At 36.2% G+C, this 23,144-nt stretch overlaps 1 protein-coding gene across 1 annotated transcript in view; it reads left to right on the forward strand.

The window, feature by feature from the left end:
* The window catches only part of LOC148951225 (heat shock 70 kDa protein cognate 4-like), a 232,302-nt gene that overhangs the window by 57,390 nt on the left and 151,768 nt on the right, over positions 1 to 23,144 (forward strand). The window lies entirely within an intron of this gene.

The raw sequence follows: 23,144 nt of genomic DNA on the forward strand, positions 1-23,144 counted from the left end.
ACGACAAGACACTACTGAAATATTCCAATTCTTACACTTCGCGAAAGAAATTCAAAATGAACTTTGAAAAATTAAGAGAATGTAACTGTGACAAGGTAAAGCACAACAAAACACTACTTAAATATTCCAACTCTTGCATTTCAATGAAAGAAATTCTAAATGAACTATGAAAATCAACAGAATGTAACTGTGACAAGGTAAAGCACAACAAAACACAACTGAAATATTCCAACTCTTGCATTTTACGAGAAAAATTCAAAATGAACTTCGAAAAATCAAGAGAATGTAACTGTGACAAGGTAAAGCACAACAAGTCACTACTGAAATATTCCAACTCTTGCATTTTACGACAGAAATTCAAAATGAACTTCGAAAAATCAAGAGAATGTAACTGTGACAAGGTAAAGCACAACAAGTCACTTTTCTGCTCAAATATTCCTTTGCGTACATACACTCATCATACTGAACAGCCTTGGGGGCCTAGTATGCTACCTAGCCTAGAATATCCTTTAAACAATTAATAGCTTAATAAATACATCTTTCATAATTTCACTTTGAAGGATGAAGATCACAGAAACAGGTTTCAATTCATGACAATGAGCCAAGATATTACCTACTAAGCTTTAGAAAGCACTAAGAATTTTCTCCTAAAATAACATAGCCCAAACTAACCGATGAATAAATTGTAGGTCCCACTTATATTCCCTCCTTAAGTTTAGACCTGAGGTCCGGCGGCTTTACTCACCTTTAATTTGACCCTAAAAAGAATCTATTTGTCAAGGAGACCTTGCCGCTATCCTTCAACATATGATATTAATAATTTCAGGTAACGCATGTAAAAGCCTGTTTGGAAATTGTCGTTCTTGTTAAGAGGATTAGACACAGATACTTTTAGACCGGAAACTCTATTTTTGATAATGTGAAAAGCCACATTTTGAACGAAAAAGAACTAAAACTACAGAATTATGCTCCTAACAGAGCAATAGAAAAGGGAGTTTTTTTTTGTTTTACATAATAGAAAAAAGCGTGCGTTGCCGTTTCTATCGAATATACTCATTATATTTAAAAATTTTGTATTGTTGGAGGGGAGGGGGGCTAAGTCCTCCTGAAATTTGAATTTACTAGTAAAAGGATTTTTTTTGTAAATAAAGAATGAAAGTGTACTCACATTGAAAATTGACGAATCCATTGTTTTCAAAGTTAATAATATGTAGTGTACTATAATCAATGTGTTAAAACATAATGAAAATTTAATTGTAGTGTATGAACATTTTATACAGTTTTTCAAGGACAAATAAAAAAACGGATGTTGAGTTACATAATTTCGTGTGTGCTCCCAAAACATGTCTGACTACACTATACGTTGCCAAGTTTAAAAAACCTCAACCTTAGTTTCATTGCACCCATTATAGAGTGCCAACTTTTAAAGTATTCACACGTGAGTTTCTCGCGCAATTCAATGTATTTTTTCATGTATTTTTGTAGGGTTGAATGTACGCTTGAAATCTATTACACTTTTGAGCAAATTCTTGTAGGGTTCTTGTGTAATTCTAATGTACCGTTCATATTGTATACACTTTTGACCATGGGTTTTTCTTGCGCAATTCAATGTATTTTTTTCATCTGTAATTAGAATCAATAGTGGGTTTTCCTTGCGCAATTCAATGTAGGTTTTCATGTGTAATTAGAATCAATAGTATCATTACTACTGACCCTAAAAGAAACTTTGATAGTCCTCCCCCCCCATCTTTAGGGACTTTAAGATTGCTCTTTTAAAAGGATGAAAGACGTCCAGGGTTTATTAAAGAGCTGCTTATTGAATGCTAAATTTAAATTTTTAGACTGGGGTTGAGGGGGAACCGGCAGCCTCACTGATATCTAAAATGTATCTGGATCTAACAGCTTGTAGGAAAAAACGTGAAGCAAAGAGTAACTCTTGTCATAATAACCTAGACCCTAGAAGTTACGATTATAATATATGCATTAACAGAAAATACTGCATATACTGATTTTAATTAAGTCTCATCAAGTTGATATTTATGCGCCAGAAGCTACTAGCTTAAGGCAATTTAAATATTTTAGAAAAATTGAATAAAACCCCTCAAAAAGAGTTGTGATCTTGATGTAAAAATTGTGTAATAAAGTTAAAATGTAAAATAAAATATTTCTTTTCTAGGAAAGGATTGATTTTTTTTCTACAGGTGATCTTGACTAGCCAGAGGTCGTAGATAATTGAAAAATGTTTTATTCGAGTGAAAATTCAAAGATGAAGCGTCCTTTAAAATAAGAAAGAAATATTAATCAGTATGAATGTGCTGATTTAATCCCGCAAAATAGCAATACGGGTGTGAACCGGGAGAAATGCTATTTAGCAGAAATAATAAGAACTATCGAATGGATATTTATACAGACTTCCATTCTCAGTGACCATACTGAGACGGGGTTTATACTTCTCCCTTAGCATACTTTCAGTTCAACAGGAATATGTTGTTAGTATACGCCGTTTATCAAATAAAAGTAATGATTATACAATATTGATTGAATGATTCTCCAGTGATTTGTCCAATATTCTGATTATCTAATGATTATCCAATATTCCAATCTTGGTTTACAAAATTTACTTTCCTATTCTTCAATTTTTTTTCAATTCTAAAAAAAACAGGGTGTTCGATATTCTACTTTAAATATCTTCACTGAATCCACCATCTTTACTGTTCTTCCACCCTGAGCCCTCAAGACCTCCAAATCTCATTCACTTTGCTAATATTTTGTTTAAGACCCTTAAACCATCTAAGTCTAGGGGAGTTTTGCTTCCGTATTTGATGATATGCTCTTCCATAGCCTTAGCCGTGTTACTCAGGACAAAGTCCGTCAAAATAATCCATATAAATTGGGATTGAGCGCAATATCGCAGCCTAAGTAAAGAACGACGTTGACACAATGTATACTTTATCTGTTTCAGACCAGGGCACTTTGTATAGAAGGTGTTGTCGTAGAAACTTCAAAAGTGACTCAACCTATTGGAAAGTGAAAGTTCTAGTGCCATTTTAAAGAGTCAAAAGGGATTGGAGTGCAATTAGCACCCCCCCCCCCCGCCTATCATTTGCTCAAACACACCCAATCAAAATTTTTAGATAGCCATTTTGTTCAGCATAGTTGAAGTAATTTTGTCTTTGGGGTTGACACCCTCCCCCCTCGCAGCCGTCATGGCACGGTTTATAGGCTATTGGCTACTAGCTGCCCATTAATGACATTTAAGTTTTTTATATAATGGGTGGTTTTGTAACCTTTGGAGGGAGTTCATTTGTTTGAAAATAACAAGCTCTAGCACCCTTTTTAAGAATCAAAAGTGGTAGGAGGGTAACTTACCCCCCCCCGTCCTCTTTTCCCCAAATACATTCAATATCAATTTTGAGATAGCAACTTTACACGAAATAGTCCAAAGATCATATACCAAGGCCTTCGGGGTTAAAACAACCCCCCGGAGTCTGGGGAGAAGGGTTGTAAGTTATGCCTCGGGGGCATATAGAGTTCTTATATTAAAGGGGTGGTCGTATAAACTTTAAAAGAGGATCATTTGATTGGAAATTGAAAGATCTAGTTCCCTTTTAAGAGTCAATATTGTTTGGGGGCAACCCCCCCCCCAAAGCCCATTATTTTCTAAAATGCATTATATTATAATTGTGATACATCCGTGTTGTTGAAAAAAGTCCAAGGGACATATAACAATGCCTCCAGGATTGACCAAACTCCCCAGAACCAAGGGACAAGGGTTGTAAACTATGTCCCGGTGGCATACAAGGTTTTTATGGAATGGGTGGTCGTATGAATTTCGGATAGGGCTAATTTGATGGAAAAAATTGGAAGTTTTATTGCCCTTTTTAAGAGTCAAACATGATTGGAAGGCAACCAACCCCTTCCCCTTCCTTACGCTTATCAGATCCCGAAATATATCCAATCAAAATTTTGAGACAACTATTTTGTTTAACATTGTTTAACGGTCCAGTAATTATGACTTTGGGCATGTCAAATCCCCTAGAGCCATCAGGACAAGGGCTGTAAGTTTTACCATTCGTTCATTGTTTATATTAAATTAAAAAAACAAGTTTTTTTAACTGAAAGTAAGGAGCAACATTAAAACTTAAAACGAACAGAAATTATTTCGTATATGAAACGGGGTGTCCCCTCCTCCACGCCTCGCTCTTTACGCTAAAGTTTTTATTGTTTTAAAAAATAGCTTTGTGTCTAGAGTATAACTCTATAGTATAACTCTAGCATATACGAAATAATTTCCGTTCGTTTTAAGTTTTAATGTTGCTCCTTACTGTCAGTTAAAAAAAACTTTTTTTATTTATTTAAGTTTTGAACGTTTATGAATTAATGGAGGTTTTGATTTTGGCTCACCGTACATGAATAATTAAAAAAAATTGCATATTAATTTTACTTTTATTTGGTTAAATGGCTTTCTCGAAAGTCGTTTAATTTTATTTACTAACGTTTTTATTAGTAATAAATATACGTTACTTACGAATTAACGTACGTAACAAACTTCTATATCCATATATTTTTAATCCGTATATTAGGGTGTTCGCCTCCTAGTCAATACCTCGCTCTTTACGCTAAAGTTTGAATTTTGTTCCGATTCTTTAAAAATGACCTCTGAATCACAAAGGCCGTTAATTAGAATAAATAGCTCTTATGAAAGTACAAAAAATGTTTGGCTTAAAGAGCGAGGTATTGACTAGGGGGCGAACCCAATCATATACTTAATAATTTCTGTTCGTTTTAAGTTTTGATGTTGCTCCTTACTTTCAGTTGAAAAACTTGTTTATTTTTTTATTTAATTTCTCATCGTTTTTTTAAATAATGCTGGGAAATGTGGCGCGCCCTTCATAGCAATGTCAGTAGGGAGGGGTCAGAAGGCACAGGGCTTAAATAATTTATTCAAGGATTATTGATACACGAAGGGGAACAGATTTCTGAGAAATTGATTGCATAATCGACTAGGAGAAGAGGAGAGGTAGATTTCTGGGAAATTGATTACATAATCTGACGGTGAACTATTGATTCTAACGGGAACAGGATCATGTGTCTCTTTCTAAGCCAATCATGGAGTCGGAAATATTAGCGGGACAAGATTGCAGAGAATATAAGAAAAGGATTTTTGCTAAAGTTTTTATTAGTGTGTGAATAGAATTCAAGGAGTGAGAACAGTTTGACTTTACTCATTAGGATATATTTGTGCTGATGATGAGTGGAATATTTACCCTATTAGAAGTTGATAGTGGAATTGGTAGCAACGATACAAGAGCCCCAAACATTGCGGTGAAAATCACGAGAGGATCACGGCTTTGTCTGGAATGGGATGAAGTATATGCAAGATATGTGATATCCTTGAGCAAATTTAAAATGGAGGATCAATTAGGCATTGCTGCAAAAGTTGATATAGCGCATGTGAATAGACTTCAAAGTGCTTTAAGTGCATTAGTGAAGCATATAGAAGACAATAAGCTGTATCGCTAATTGTACATGTGTAGTATTATTGTTGTAATTATACAATAAAATTGTTTCGAAATCGAAAATGTTCCCTTTCTTTTTCTTAGAATGTTAGGCTAACGAATCATGGTCAGTCTAGAGTCAGCAGTGAGAGTGATAGGATTGAAAAATGAATAAATTTGAGAAAGAGAGAATTAGATCGAATCTTATGTTTATAGAAAAACATTTGATTTTGAATGATAATTTTCTCGAATTATCCCTTCAATGAAATATATTCTCACGAGGAACTCTTGACATTGTAATAAAAACTGATTTTCCACCATGAGACTATTGTCTAAAGCTTTGTCGATTCGACTCAAAATCATATACTAAATTTATTGAATTATTATTTTGAACAAAGCAAAATAATATCGTGAATATACTTTTGAAAATATTGCCATAGATTCAATGTAGATGGCTCCCCCAGTCGAAAGAGGTGAAGTCACAGAGTTACTCCTCTCACCTTTCCTCCCTCTGAATTTATCGAACGAGGATCAGTTTCGTTTTAGCTGTGAGAGAGTTGACATCGGAAACCAAAAAATGTTCTACAAATGTCCACTATGCATATACACTCTTGGCAGTTGGTCATCCTGTGAGAATTGTACAATTATTGATGACTATAATGAAAAGTGCAAATTATGTAATCCTTGTAAATTACATAAAGGATATGCAGTACAAAATAAAGGATGTAATTCATGTCTTGAAGAGATTTGTGACTCTCACCCTAGAGCACATCTGTGCTCCAATTTTCACTATGACAAATGTGATCAGTGGGAGAATACTTACCCCGGTATGATTGGAAAGAACCCCAAACGTGATTTTAGTTTATTTCTACGAGATTGGTATCGTCGTGGATTTAAATTATTCTGGGAGGAAGAATCTGGTCTACGATTCAACTGTTGGGGTAACAAGACAATGTGGTTTCTACGCCATCGTTGTGACGACACTGCCTATTATGACTATAAACCAAGTGATTTTTTTTTGGCAGTTACCGAATGTGTTTCACCATTTGAAAACACTGTATGTGATATTGCTTCAAATAGATAGATTGGAACTCGTGAATTTCACAATATGAATGCAAATAGTATCATTGACTATACAAAGAGATATGACAAGAGTGAAGTTACATTATACTGTAGAAAATATAACCCTGACTTTGCAGCCAATCAAGATCAATATATACAGTGAATCCAAATGATTTACCAGCATTAGTGGTTCACGACAGTTTCCTATACATCGAAGAAGAAATCTAAAGCGAAGAATAAAGACAATGTTGTATATACATTTTTCATTTATTAATAAACAAATTCACATACATTTTTTAAGCACTTTACTTTTAGGACACCGAAATTTATATTATACAGGTCTGAGAGGATATTTCCCGCTATAAATTCGCTCAGATGGGAATTTTCTACATAAACGTCGAGAAGACTGCGTGTAAGTAGTGCCACGATATCTTACCACAAAAAATTGTAGTGCCTGGAAACCACAACTTTTAGTCGTCAGATCCTACATTTTTTTCCGAATTTGAATAATAGCTTTCCCACTGCACTCAATATAGTTGCTGATGTGGGGAGTGTAGAATATATAGGGTAGGCCAAGAGGATAAAAAAATTCAATAGTCTTCATTCTTTGAAAGATGCACAGCCAATGACCGATCTGCACAGTCGACGGACTGCTATTAACAATAATTAGGGTATTGTTGGCACTTTGAATGTCCGAGGGCAGACAATAGGATCTGTATTTGGACATGTAGGGGTCCATATTAAATACATTGATTATTTGACTGGTGCTCATAGTGCCAAGTCTAGTAGAACACTGCCTTCGGGAGTGATTTCTCAATAGGTTTCATATTGATTTAGTGGGATTAGTGCAATACTCTCAGCTAATGGGTCGGCAAATGTACACTCTAAAAGCAAACTACCTGTAAGTGCTATACTCACATCCTGGGTACCATACAAATTCAATAAAATGATACCATGTGTTTTAGCAAACATTTCTTCGGTTATACCATTTTCAAATAGTTGTGAATCATGTTCTAGGGTTTGCATGGTCAACTCATACAATGTTCTATAAGATTTGTCAAAAGATAGATTGTAGAGTGGGATGCCATTTACTTTGCAGAGAAGAGATGAAAGCCCAAAAATTTCAAATTTATGTGGACATCCAGTCCACGATCCTATTGCAATAGCGCTTTTTAGAAATACCAAGGCCAGTTTTGACGGAATTTTACCATTGATAAAGGATGAGTCGGTGAAGGTGCGTGACCCCGTGGCAATATGACGTTGATTGGTGATTGTATGAGGAACAAGTAGTTTAATATTATTTCCACTGGCTTTCAGTTTTTCCACTGCCAAAGCAACAGAACTAATAACCTATTGCTTTCGCACATGTAGTATTGCCGAGGTGAGAAAGAGTGTTACATCAGGATTGGCAGCAAGTTCTTTTCTCAATATGAAATTGGATGGTGAAAGCGTCAATTTTATATCCACTTTAATATTGGGTGGTAGCCTTTTGGGTATATTAAATATTTCATGATATATTTTTCCAACTAGATGTAATTCACTAGTTGTCGCATTTTTAAGTGCATCTGTACTATCAGTATTAGTAATATATTCATGTCAATTGGAGGTGCCTCTCAATTCCTTGTATGACTTGGGTGTCATCAGCATGAATTGCATATAGCTTGTATAATTTGAGAGATTGTTGCTATTGCTCACCAGCGTGCCATTGATGTAGACACTGATTTGACGAAATAAATTATGTAATATACAATTTTTATAGGATATTCCATCGGCAAGAATTGGCAATATATTTTCGGATTTCCGAACTTTCATTCGTAAATCTATAAATGTCAAAGACATGTCCATAAAGTAGTCTTCAATTTATTGGAATAAATTTGAAAGTGGATTTTATCGGAGAGGGATTGTTGTGGATAAAATTGTTCATAGTATCCTTGCTTTACACTCACATCAACATTTTCTGCATTGAATAGATTCAATGAGGAGGTGATTGAAGGTTGAAAAACCTTATGCGGTAGATATGTAATTTTAAGAAAAGAAATCCAGTATCGATCTAACAATTCTCTTCCAGGGACATCTTCTTCTAATGTTTACAGTGCGTGTCGGCTTTGTCCTTATTTTCTTTGACACGAGTGATGTCTTTCGTTTCTGACCTGAGTAGAGATTGATGAGTGATGCATTGCTTCTTGACCTTTTTAAACCTTTTCCATTTTGTTTTAATCTCTCGCCAAGGGTTCGCTCGATGGACCTAAGATTTTCCGAAGCACTTTTTTTTAAATCCTTGCCAGAGCCACAACCTTATAGTTTAGAGGATGCAAAATCTGTCACAGCCTGTACAATATATTTTCTAGCCAGAGGTAGTGCAGAGTGAAACAGCTTAGCAAACCAACTGCCAAGACAGGAGCCAGACATTGATGAGCGACCTTTGTAATAGTCCATTCCATTGCCTTGTTGTCTTGGGCCAAGACTATTAACATAGCAGTCAATATCAGGACAAATTAATACCACTTTTCTATTAGACTTCTTGTTGTTGTTGAACGATGGGTCGAAAATGGCATGTAATCACAACCAAACCTTTTGATATTGCTAGAGGATCATCTAATTCAGTTCTTAGTGTTAGCTGACAGAGTTCCAAATAAGAAGTGTTTACGGGAATATACTGAAGATGCTTTCTATTGTAGTGGTGAATATGTTCTTGATTGGTTTTTCGTTCAAGAAATCGTAGGAGGGAGACATTGCTATTGCCAACCCGGAATGTTTCCACAAATGAAGCGTAGAGAAATATACAAGTGTCTGTGGAGAAAGCAGGCGGGTAGTCAGTAAAAATAAAATTAGTGTTTCCAGCACTTTTACCGTTGATTATATTGAGCTTAGAGCCAAGAACGTCTTTTAGATTATCATTGAGAATAACCTTTTCGTCGGCAATAGGTGAACTAATGTAGATCTTGCCCTCCTCCTTTGAATAGTTGAAATGAAAAGATCCTTTTCTACGAGTAGAAAATCTTTTATTGATTGAACAACATAAACCATTCATACATCCGACTTCTTCACAGGGTATTTCAATGTATGGACAACCCCTCCAATTGATCAATTAAATTTGTTCTACATCACCTGAGGGTGGCGGCCAATCATAGGGTCTAATTTTTATTTTATATTTACGATCTTTTCTCAGGATGTCATATATATTTTTGACAAATAAGTCGAGAAGAGCCACTTCATACTTTCCATCGTCGAATTTAATGGTGGGTGAGAGTTTCGTCCAAAAATCACTTGTTCTATTCAAATCATTATAGAGAGGATCAGAAACATTGGACATGAAAGTCACATAAAAATCATTGGGCATTGTCAATATCTTCAGCACTGACCCAAAAATAAAAATCAGAGTTGTATCCTAGCCAGCGAACAAAAAACTGTCTCTTGACCCTGCGAGTACGACTCTTTAATATCTTTTCAATATGATAAATATCACTAGTGTTTCCAACTTTTCGCAGTTCATATTCAGAAAAACCGCCGAGAATCTCATCGTCTTTGGTGTCTCGCAGTCAATATGTCGTGGGTTTAGTGTCTAGGATTTTGGACACTTTAAAAAGTTCAGTGCTCCATAAATAATCCCCCTTTTCAAAAATATTGGTGGTTCTATTAATTCGAACAGTATCACCAACATTGAATTTCTTCTTTTTCTTCTCATTGTCATTGGAATATTGCTTTAGAAAAGCATCAAATGTATTTTCACTGCAATGTACTTCCCGAGGGCTTGAGTTGGACAGAGATCTATGGGGTCGTTGGTTATATATTTCCATGATTTTACTTAAACCATGAATAAAAGCAGCAGTATTTTTCAGTGTACAATATCTTGAAATTAATAGACGAATCGTTCTCATCAATCGTTCAGCCAATGCAGCCTTTATTGGGCTATGACTATGATAGAGTGTTGTATTATATTTCATTAGAACCTTATTTAAATGAGGATTAACAAATTTGCTACCGCAATCTGATTGAACTTTTATATAGCAATCCTGTTCAAGAATACTTTCTAAGGCAAGAGCAACTTCAACATCTCTCTTTGATTGCAATGGAATGGCATAGACATAGCGACTAAAGACACTGATTGCCACTAGAATATATTTGTAGGGTGTATTGTGACGCCGTTGAATCGCGTCTAAAGTTAAAAGATCAGTTTGCATTATATGCAGAGGGAAAAATGCTTTATTTTGTCGATATTGTTTGCCAGGAAGCCTGCAATTCCGATGCAGTGTGTAACTCGGTTCATTTTCTAGATACTCTTTTACTTTTTTTAATGTGATGTCATCTATGTTAGAGGCAACTTTAGAAAGCGTTGTGGGGGAACTTAGACTCCCCGCTTCACCAATATTTTCATAGACATGCTTCAGAACTTCAACCATTTTGAATGTAAACACGTAGTGTAATGTCCACTCCCCTTTTGCACACTGGAGGGTGATTCAATCTGCCTTCGCTTTTGATTAGCAGCCACTGGTGTTATAAAATCATTGCTGCTACTACTGCTGCTAGTATTTTCCAATATTGAATCTTCTTCTGTTTTAAATGGTGGTGGTGTTGGTGTTGTTGGAGGACTATATTCTCTTAGTTTTCTTAGAATTTGCTTATTGCCAATAAGACTTTTGAGGAAGTTTGATGCATTTAGAAAGGTGTATAGATTATTGTCAAATAATAAAAGTCCTTTACGATTCGTCACCATATCACAAATTAAATCCACTAGATTATAACTTTTCCCCTGAATCATAATTCATTTCCCTGTTCTATCGACCTGAACTTGATCATCACCACCAGTTTCCAACATGAGATATGATAAGACTCTTTTACTCTGTTCTCAATAGGTCACTGGCAATAGGTTTCCAATTGATGTCCCTATGGAATTCAATTCCTTCTCCTTTGATTGCGCTGCTGAATCTTGAGGAGATGTTTCCCATTTAGAAGGATCTGTGACGGTGACGGCGGATCTCTCACGATATGGTCTATGTTTGTCCACACGTCGCAATGCATGTTGAAGTAAAAATAGCTTTTTATCATCGGCAATATTCTCATCATTAATGAATTTGCTTAGATTGTCTTCGAAATGTTCCACGGGCGAGAGGAAAAGTTCAAATGGCATCAATTTATAGGGTTTAGCCATTCTTTAGAGAAAACTGTTTACAAGTCCTGCAATTATTGGCAGTAAAAGTGTAAAAAAGCTACCGCCCGATTGAAGGAGACGTTTTCTTTTAAAAAAATTTCCCTTGTTTTTGCAAGCTAAGGCGCGTACAGTGGAACGACATTGCTTTGTCTGTTGTCTAACACCTTCTGGCAAGTATACATTGTCCTTAGTTAAATTTAAACAAAGTTCAGATATTAGATTAATGAAATCATTGTCAACACCATGTTTGAGTATGGCCCTCCCGAATGAAGGTTTTGAAATGCCTAAAACGGAAAATAAATGCCGTTGTTCGTGTAGTTTCTTCAGTGTTTTAATGGTAACTAATAGCTTTTTCTACTGTTCACCGGAAGATATGCTGTAATTTTATTGTCGAAAACATCTGTGACTAAAATCAGATCCTCGGGAGTGCTCTGACTAACATATTCAAAAATTTACCCGTAGGGCTTGTTTGTCGCCTGAGTGCACGCTGACAACGGATATTTAGAAGTACCTGGGTATATTTGCTTATTGAGAGTTATTAGCTGCCTGGAATCAAGAAGAACTCGATAGATAATATAGATGGTACAATTCAAAGCAAGGGTTCTCAAACATATGCTCTGATGAAATAGAATGTGTAGAACTAGGGTTGTGGAAATTTTTTCATGATGAGAGCTAACGGTAAACAGCTGTAGCGTTTCCTGTGAGACCTTTTCAATTGATTCAACTAAGTCGGCAATAATCAGACATGAGTTTGGTTCAATACTATTGAATACATTAAGTCCCCATATGAATTGTATTGGTATGGATGTGGCAATAGCTTTTATTTGACCGTAGGACTCTTGCCAAATACTATAGCAATAATAAATTGTCTCTGGTTTTTCCAAAAACATTTTATTACAATTTTGAATTATTTTAGCTAAAAGTGTCGTTTTCTCTGACATTGATGGGCCACACAGAAACGACTTGAATGGTTTTTTAAATTCATACATACTGCTGCTGTTGCTGTTGACAGCAGTCAGACTACAACTAACTGTAAACCATACTGGTCTAATGACAAAGTAGTAATAATAATTTCTCCATAGATCTATCTACATTAACGAGAACAACAAAAACAATATTTAATTCAATAATTCGACATAAAAACACTTTTCTGTTCAACAAGAACAACATTTATTAACAAAAACACTTGTTCAACAAGAACAAAAACTCTATTTGTTCAACATGAACAACAATAATATTTATTAACATAAAAACACTTTTCTGTTCAAGAAGAAGAACAACATTTATTAACAACAACATTTTTTCACTTTTTTTTGCTCAACAAGAACAATATTTATTATCAAAAATACCTTTTTGTTTTACAAGAACAACAACATCACTATATGTGCAACAACATTTATTGTCATAAAAAAACACTTTTTGTCCAGCAAGAACACCAACACTATTTGTGCACACACATCACAAACATGAATAGCACAGTTGAACTCTATGAATTTATACCCTCCACCCTCCGGGGAGCCGCAGGCCGAAGGCCAGCCACGGGCGGGGTCCCCCATCCCCTGGGAGCCACGGGCCGAAGGCCAGCCGCGGGCGCGACCTCCCACCCCGCGGGGATTGCGGATCGAAACAGTACACAATAGTCGCCGTCACTGCTGCTGCTGCTGGTTAGGTTAGGTTGGAGCATTTAAGTTAATTCATGAAAGGTTGGGTTATATTGGGTTAATTCACGAAAGGTTGGGTTTGGTTTGAGCATTTAAGTTATCAGGTGAGTTAGGTTAATTTATCCAGGCCAAGTTGGTTGCGATAGTCTACACATTCAACCCGGTCTGAAATTTGATAGTGGCCGTGGGGGAGAACATTTACACCATTCTCGAGCACAAAGACTTTGTCGGATATGCATGACATTGCATTCTTTTCCACTCTAACTATATAATTTTTATACTGTAGAGAGCGAATTGCAAGCACTTGTGCTCTCGGCACTAGGCTACTCTCTACACAGGTTCTGTAGACACTCATGTTGAAATTGTTCTTTACAAAATGTGTAGGCACCCCTTTACACGCCTGCTTTACATCCCTATTATGAGTTTCAACGCAATAAACTTTAGGGTCCGGGAACACCCCATTGAATATCAAATCACTCCCCGTCTCTGATTTTAACATAAGTAGTTGATTGGGGGCCTGACGTTTCACCAACTTGGGGTAGAGGGACGGATTCCAGCTAGTGTAATCAATCAGCGGGCTGATTTATTCTCCAATATGTAAATCTCCCAATAATTCGCCATTTTTTACTTTTAACAGCAGAAAATCTTTAGTTTAAAAATAAATTTGAGCCTCCCCCACCCTTGGCCATTGTACCTTGCACGCATTGTAAAAAACGACAACATGAGCTTTTTGGAAATTTCAAGTACTGAACTACCTCCTGCTATATTTTTGTTCGGTACCACATTTCTCTTTTTCCTTTGCAGAAGAACCATGCTTGTCTCTATGCTCGAGAACGATGTAAAATTGTGGTCTGCAATAATTCGTGCACACTCTTGGGGGTCAGTCACGACGTCACAACAAGATCTGTAATAGGTTGCATAGGTTGCATCAAGACGCTGGGATCTGTTGTCTGTTGGATCTGTTGTCAAAACGCGATCTCCATGAAAAACGTACCCCCCTACATTGATCTTTCTACAAAAAGATGTTGATCTACATCAGTTATCAAGCCTATTTCTTCCCTACTAATTTTTAAAATCAAGTCCATCACCAAATGTGGTGTGGAAAAATAATATCCTATATCTAGTCCAAACTCTGAATGGATTTGATCTGTGTTTTAACAGACAATATCTAACAGAGTTAAAACGTCACTGGCCAAGTACAGTCTACAATAATCCCACCCATTTTTACAATTACCCTTAGCCCACACCTTCTTGGCAAATTCATATTCCTCGGCAGTGCATTCACCGTTGGTGAGTGAATTAAAGAAAGCTTCAATTGGAGGTAGTTTCTCCTCGCTTAAGTGAGCTCCAGAACAGTAACAGTCGTATGCATATACACCTTTACAGGTCAATAGGTCATACATTTCACTGTCTGGAAAGTGCTGTTTAAACAAAGGAAAACTATCAAAATTGTCTCGTCTCTGCACTTGAAACAATTGACTCAATACCTTGGGGAAAAACTAAACGAATCTAAAAACCTGATTTTATTCAGGCACGTATGCCCGTTATTCACTACCTTCCATTTCAACTCGAGAAGCACCAATTTCTCAGCTGATCTAGGGTTGATATTATTGGCAAATGAAATGTTTTTCCCATGGACTATCTACTCCCCCTTCCTTCCTATGCATTCGTGCCAAAGCCGGTAAAATTAATTTTGTATCATAATTTACGTTGTGAATGAAAACTGGTATAAAAAACTGCTGGCTTAAATTTACATTGCAGGATTGATGTGCTACCCCTCTAAAATTACAACTTCCTGATGAGGTTTCCTGCCACAAGTGATTGTGGTCTCTGACTTTCACCTTCTCCCCTTTTTCCCCCTAGTCCCTTTCCACTTATCCCCCTCTTCAAACTCCCCCTTACAAACTCAGCATATTTTTTTTATTTTTAATCGCGAGACGATCCTCTGCAGACAATAACATTGGGTAATGGGTATTTCTCAAACGATAAATAGCGTCATTTCCAGTGCCAATTAATTTGGTCAGTGGCTTGACCATGCACTCACCTTCATCCAACGTTTCAACTATTTCTAACAACTGCATAGTGTTAGAACTGTCTCTTTGCGCTTGGGCATAGGAAACTGCAATTGCTCGATATTCTTTGATTCGATTCGGAAATCGAGAATCGTTCACTTCCACTGCCTTTGCTTCACAATCCAAAGAGATTTTATTGCTTTGGAGGAGGGTATTTTCAAAATTGTTAAAGCGTAAAATGGCCCTATCACCTGAAACCGTTTCCATTGACTGATAACCATGTCTACAATGCTTCATATGATTCCGTAGTTTTAAATCGCTATGAAATCGAGACAGACATGTTGGACAGTAGAAACGTGTCCGCTTATTCTTTCGCACCCCAAGAACTCTACTGATGTCTGTAATTAGGTTAAAATGGCCAATTGCATTAGGTTCACTAGGTGGTACGTACAACAACCAAACCCAGTGCTTCACCCATTCAATTGCATGGACCTTAGCGTTACTGGGTATTTTCCCTCTAAACAAGAAAAATCTAAAGTGGGAAAATCGGACCCCACCTTCCCATGTACAGCCCAATATTCTAAATTTTTCTTTGTAGCCTCATCTTTCAAAGGTTGGAAAGCTGATATTAGGAAAGCGTACATGAAACATTTTTGACCTGTTTCAAAACCGATTCGTTGAACGCCTTTGCAACCCTCTAAATCTGGATTATATTTTAAAACTAATGCCCTCTCTCCTGCCCCACCCCCTCTTAAAATAAAATCTTTTTTAAATTTACAAATATTAACGCTTCAATCTTCAATAGACAAAACCACAGGTCTTATCCCATTTTTATTTGAATTATCGAAATGCGTAATAATGTGGCCTCTCCAATCCATAAAAAACTTTTTCATAATTTTCTAAATGCGGATAGACCACTAGCATCTCGGTATGTACATAATGATCATAAACCTCGCTTTTACCTTCATTTAAATAAAACACCTTTAAAACAATTGAAACCTTAATTGAATCCCTACCCCCCCCTCCCCCCCAAAACTGAACTTGGTTTTCTAACAGTGCACGATTTCCATTTACATATAAATAGCCAGTTGCAAGAGTATCAAATACAAAATTGACCCCCATAAGGAAATTAAAAGGATCCCTAAAAGCTGCAGTGTAAACACTATCGTACTTAATATTGAATTTGAGAGCTGGAATTCTGGAAATGTGATAAATTGGGTATTGTCATCCTCCTCCTCCCTCTCTTGTACATTATCAACACCCCCTCCCCCCCATTATTCAATAATAGGGTTGTTCGAAGCCACTTCATTAGTTTGAAGTGTGTTCATGTAATCAGTGGGGGAGGGTTCCCTATTAATTCATTGGCAAAATCCACTAAAAGCTGCAAAGTATTCGGACTTAGCAAAGGTAAGTCCCCCTGCTCAACTGCACTACTATCTACATTAAAATAATCAGTTAAAAAATCATCAATATTGACATGAATTTCGTTAACAATACCATTCCATAGTGAATTGTTGCAGAACTACACAGGCGCGTCTTCTTCTCCAACTGATGAGCAGGGGGAGATGGCGAATATGGAACCAATGCAACCTATAAAAGAAAATTTGCTTATTTTCAAAGTGTTTAAATCACCCTATTTTTAAAATTGGATTATTATTTACGTATTATTTAAAACGCGCTTAGTAGAAGTAGCAGTATGCACATAGTAGCATTTAGTTAATTCACTGTTCCCTACTCTTTATATTCTGAAAGTTCCAATTTCCAACTTAATATAATTCAAAAGGATGACATAGTAGGTTTTGATTTTGTTCAAACAACCCTTAAAAAAATTTCATATTAATACTCTATCTGCTTTGAAAAAAACGGGGGCTTTACTTGATTTGAAATGGATAGTATATCCCTTTCAGATCATATCCTCTCATGATACACAACTCATTCCGATAGAAAATTGTTTTTATGATATTTGTAGAGGCAAGGTGAAGCATTCGCTAATAAAGCAGTTTATATCGCAAAGATTTTGCTATTTACTATGGGAAATTATGACCAGGATATAGTGCCTTTTTTTGGCTTCGCTAAGAGAATTTAGCCGGGTGAATGTATACAATAATTAAACACTTCAAAGGGAGAACGCTATATTTTATCAGGTTGAAAAAATAACGAAAAATGTCTTTTAATATCTCTGACACGCTTTTACTGTGTTGAAAAATGGTAAAAATGCTTACATTTTTATATTCAGGCTGCAGTTGAGTGCCGGATGATCCTGACAAAGCATGGATGGAACGGTGACGTCCGTTTCTTGCATAGATGTGGTGGCGGCGGCGATGTAACTGGCTTGTACAGCGGGGTTCGCCATCCTATGAGCAGCCGCCCATTCTCTTTTCGGTTTATGACCAGACTTCATTGCTGTCTGCATGGAGGACACATGGGGCTAGTAAAGCATGGCCCTGGATGGCTCAGCTATCTCCAGTTATTGCATTGGAGTAGCACCATTAGCCTTAGCTCTCTTTTAAGGGGGAGGCACGCATTCTTTAAAATTGTCCTTAAAAAGAAGAAAAAATCTAGTATGGAAAAACGATTCCCCTTTTTACAGAAGAAAAATTAGTACCCCCGCTCCTAACCATAAATATATATTGTCAGGCATAATTTTGTCTAGAAAGCATTTATCTCCGTTTTCAGCAAAGTAAAAAGTAGAAATTTGTGAGAAATATAATAGGCTTAGAAATAAAACGTTTTTATTACACAACTTGTGAAAAATAAACCTTGACATTCAGTAGTTTGTAGCCTTCGGATAGAAATCAATGTTTCTATTTTTACCATTTAGAAAAAAAGCATTATTCTTTAGAGCCAACAACTGCAACAAATCCAATACAATGACTTAAAATATAGATCTCAAAATAGTCAGCCATAAATATGGTATAATTAAAAGCTAACCAAACACTAAACCTCAGTGTTGCATGTCGGAATGAGCACATTAGTTTTCGTTTAAAAAGGGGGTACATGTCTGCACAAAGAATCCCCCCTTACTTTTCACGCGAAGAAACAGTTTGTTTTCACCTTACAGCGAAGGTGTTAGAAGTGATGCATTGCCCCTTCCCCCCATATAAACATTGAGTACTCAACTGGAAGATATTAATTTAGATAGTTCCGTAGGCTACAAACCGATAGCATAACTTTCGAAATGTTATAAGCTCAAGAAACAGATGGTATTTAGATATAGGCTTTAAATTAGATAAGAAAGATCGTTAGCCCAGTAGCTTATAGGCCTAAAATTTGCAATCATAGGTTAAAAATGCTAGCTAATAAAAGAAACTTTATCGAAAGAAATCTAGAAAAAAGGAATAATGGCTCTCGTTTTCCTGTGAGACATTTCAAGATGTATCTAAAAAATATGCAATCTAAAGGGCTGTTAGTATCCTCCTCCCCCTTTTACATAATCCCCCCCCTTTTACATAATGCCCTAAAAATATTTGTTAGGAATTAATTTTGGAAATAACTCGTTTCCCTCTTCCATAGAGGTTAGAAATATGCAAACCAGCAAGCTTAATAACATCAATCTCTTTCTGCGTGAAACTGTTTTTAATTTGACGGGAAAAAATATAATTTTTTTCAGTGGAAGCTTCGCTATCCGAATTCATAAGTATTTATCAAAGCCTGATGTACTTTAAAGGGTACAATAAATACAACTGTTTAAATCTCTGCAGAAATACTCAAGTCAAGTTAGTGGCAGAAAAGGAAACAGTAAATTAATAGCTAAGGATTGACAGAAGTTGGCTGTCACTTTTAGGTAAGATACAGAAAAGAACAAATTTATCAAAAACAGAATTATTTCCAATGAAAGAATTCTGAAAGAAAGTCTAAGACAGGGGGGAGGGGAGTTTACATGGTAAAAAAGAGTGTATTTTACGCTTTCTATCGAGTATAAACATCCCATAGAGGTGATTTGTATGGGGGGGGGGTATACCCCAAATTTGAATTTACAGGAGTGGGACTATGTAAAATGATTTTATTTGCAAATAAACTAAAAAAATTTACTAAACAGAACTCACATTATAAATCGATGTAGCCAAAGCTTCCAACTCATCAATATTCAATGCTTTATCCATGGTGTCTTAAAACTGTATGATAGTTTAACCACAACGCATGTCCGTTATATACAAAATCTCAAGGGCGAATTGTGATTTAATGGGAAACCTTACTTAACTTTCCTAATTGGCTTAGAAAGAGACACGTGATCCTGTTCCCGTTAGAATCAATAATTCACCGTCATTATATAATCAATTTCCCAGAAATCTACTTCTCCTCTTGTCCTAGTAGATTATGCAATCAATTTCTCAGAAATCTGTCCCCCTTCGTGGATCAATAATCCTAGAATAAATTATGTAAGCCCTTTGCCTTCTGTCCCCTCCCTACTAATTTCCCTTCCCCCATGAAAAGTTCCTCCATGGAAAGATCTTCCCACATAAACCCCACCCCACTACCAGAAAAAATCACCCTTGAAAACGTCTGTATACTTCTCAATAACCAATACTATATGTAAACATTGGGTAAAGTTCATAACTTTCAGCCCTCCCCCTGGGGACTTTGGGGGATTAAGTCATCCTAAAATACATATTTATTATATTTTGGAGCATGCTGAACAAAATGGTTATCTCGAAATTTTTATCAGGTGCCTTTGGGAAAAAATGAGCGTAGGAGGGGGCCTAGTTGCCCTCCATTTTTTGGTCACTTAAAAAGAGAACTAGAACTTTAAATTTGCGTTTGAATGAGCCCTCCCACGATATTCTAGGACCACTGGGTCGATACGATCACCCCTGGGGAAAAATAAAAACAAACAAAAAACAAATAAACACGCATCCGTGATCTTTCTTCTGGCAAAAAATACAAAATTCCACATTTTTGCAGATAGGAGCCTGAAAACCTCTATAATAGGGCTCTCTGATACGCAGAATCTGATGGTGTGATTTTCGTTAAGGTTCTATAGCTTTTAAGGAGTCTTTTCCCCTTTTTTCGAAAATCAGCCAAATTTTCTGAGGCGCTTAACTTTTGATGGGTAGGACTAAACCTGATGAAACTTATATATTTGAATTAGTATTAAAATCTTATTCTTTTGATGTATCTATTGGTATCAAAATCCCGGTTTTTAGAGTTTCGGTTACTATTGAGCCTGGTCGCTCCTTACCTACAGTTCGTTACCACGAACTGTTTGATATAGTATTTGTTATTGAGAAAGGTCGGCATGTTTGACCTTTACTTTCCAAATAGACGAAATAAATTCAGGAGAGCCTGTAGGAGAATGTTAACGGGAGTGTTGAACTAAATCAATACAAGTTATGCGCATACGGTTTGTCAAAAGGGTGTAACCCAGGAATGACTAGTTATATTAATTTGGAACTTTCAAGAAATGATAAGTAAGATGATCAATCGGCCAAAAGGCAAAATTTATTTAGAATTCACGGATTGTCAGCCCTAATAATGCTATTCCTCTGCTTGTTTTGAGTTTGACTCGGTTATATATTGAAATTTCTGCTCGTTTTGGGTTTCATTTATTTATTGATGGTGATATGTGGCACTTTTACGCTTGGTAAATTACTAGATTTCATTTCTGCTCATTTTTGGTTTGATACTGTTCTTTACTTTTCTTTGAAAAACTTATTTCGTGGGAATTTTTTTAAATTAAAACCATACAAGGATAGTCCCTTCGCAAAATCTCTTCTACTGGCTGAATCAAACACTTATAAACTGCAAACGTTTATAAGTCAAACGTTTATAAACTGCAAAGCTAACGACCAAAGGAATCATATGGCTCAGGCACTTCTCATATCTTAGTCTAAGAGTAAGAATTTAGCCAACACATCCTTTCTCCTTCCTAAAACCCTGCTTTTCTTCTCATGAAGTTTTAGTTGTAATATACAATATTGCATAACAAAACAACAGCTATTAGCAGGATGGCTAGTGGATTCGTTCGTATAGAGGAAAGAAGGTACCTAAGACCCCAAAGAACTGTTTTCAGGGTCGCTTATCAAGTTTTCCGTGAGTAGTTCTTCTAATAAAAAGTAATTCTAATATGTTGGATCAGTATTTGGATGAATATTTATTCAACCACTAGATTCCTCTTATTTTGGTAAAAGTAGGCATGTAAAATTATATGGCTGCTGAGGGAATGAAAAATGTTTTTAATCGTGGAAACGAAATTTTCGCATGAAAATATCTATTCTATTGGAACGAGCAACTGCACAAAATAAGCCGCTTTATCTCGAATTAAATTGTGCAAAAAGCTAAAATTTGAAGTAAAGAGTGGGAATTGAGAAGACTGTGGCCCAGGGCCGTATCCAGGGTGGGGTGGGGTTGGGGGGTTTACCCGGTTTGAACCCCTCTCCTCCCCTGAAATGTTTTTTGACTCGTAAAAACATAACAAAATGGATATAAACAAATTTTTTTATGCGTTTTTTGAGGTTTTTTTTGTGTAAAATTTCCCCCGAAATTTTTTTTTAGTAAAACCCCATCCAAAAAAAATACTGGGTACGGCCTTGCTGTGGCCCCAACCCCCCTTCCTATCCATTTATATTTAGGACAATTTTGGATATTACATTAGAAACAAGCAATAATTCAGTTGTTAAGCAAAAGTTTTTGTTGTCAAATGGTAATAGAAACCAGGATTAAAAGCTAAAAAGAGTAGTAATTATACTTTTTATGCAATATATTCCAACCCCTTGGTCTTTACAGTAAATTTGAACTGCTATTCCCAGCACCCCATTAAAGAATAGTCTTCTAAATCAACTATGGGAGGAGGATACAATGTTGTTTGCTTTTAATTGCCCCCAAGTGCTTATTCCAAGATCTGAAGGGCTTATTGACGCCCAAACTTTTCAATCAATCATATTTTGAGCTTAGATGATATGAAAGGCAGTTGGTAATAAAAGACTTGGGATTACCTAGGTGTTGGATTGTTTACACTCAAATTGGCCCCCAATATCCTAGTAAAACGTTACTGTAAATAGTGGGTGACACGAGAGGGGGGGGGGGGGGTAGCAAAATCGATATAGCTTGTAAGATGGTATCAAACCTATATTTCGAGCACAGTATATAAATTATAGGCAGTATGATCTTTCCCTATCTCACCCATTATAAAAACACGGACCGAGGTGCGAGTGCTCCAGAGAACGTATAAACATAAGCGACATTAGATCTTTTCACCGGTAGACAAGTCAGTTTTCTCTTGAACGCAAAACTTGGCTTCAACGTTGGAACACTAAATTTTGAAGAAACTAATTTTAAATTAATTTATTCCAATACATATATGAAAATCGGTAATTAGTAGTGCAATGTTATTATTAGATTTTTTAGGAATTAAAAGTATGTTTCGAAGTCTCAAGTTGGTTTCAAAGGTATTTTGAGAAAGTTTCTGCCAAAATACGGGCTCCCGGGTAATTGGACCACTGATGGCAGATCAAAACGAGAGGAGCTGTTTGTAGGCGCTAATGCAAGAATAAGTGGACCGAGAATGAAGAGCCAGAAATTATCTGCGGTAAACTTACAGCTATATCTTTATACTGTGATTTCAAGCTTACAGATACTAAGCAAAACGAATTAGTAAAACTTTATTGTGGTCTACCACACACATGCATCTGAATTTTCTTGGAGGAGAGATAAGAGTTCAGAGAAAACCCTAAGGAAAAAGGAATATATTCAATATATCCCAAATATTCATATTTTGGAGCGAGTAATACCTAGCAAATCTCTAATCCTCTTCTTTTTAATTACA

The sequence above is a fragment of the Artemia sp. Qi Xiang Cuo genome, chromosome 6 (assembly GCF_049724085.1).
Source record: "Artemia sp. Qi Xiang Cuo chromosome 6, ASM4972408v1, whole genome shotgun sequence".
Classification (NCBI taxonomy): domain Eukaryota; kingdom Metazoa; phylum Arthropoda; class Branchiopoda; order Anostraca; family Artemiidae; genus Artemia; species Artemia sp. Qi Xiang Cuo.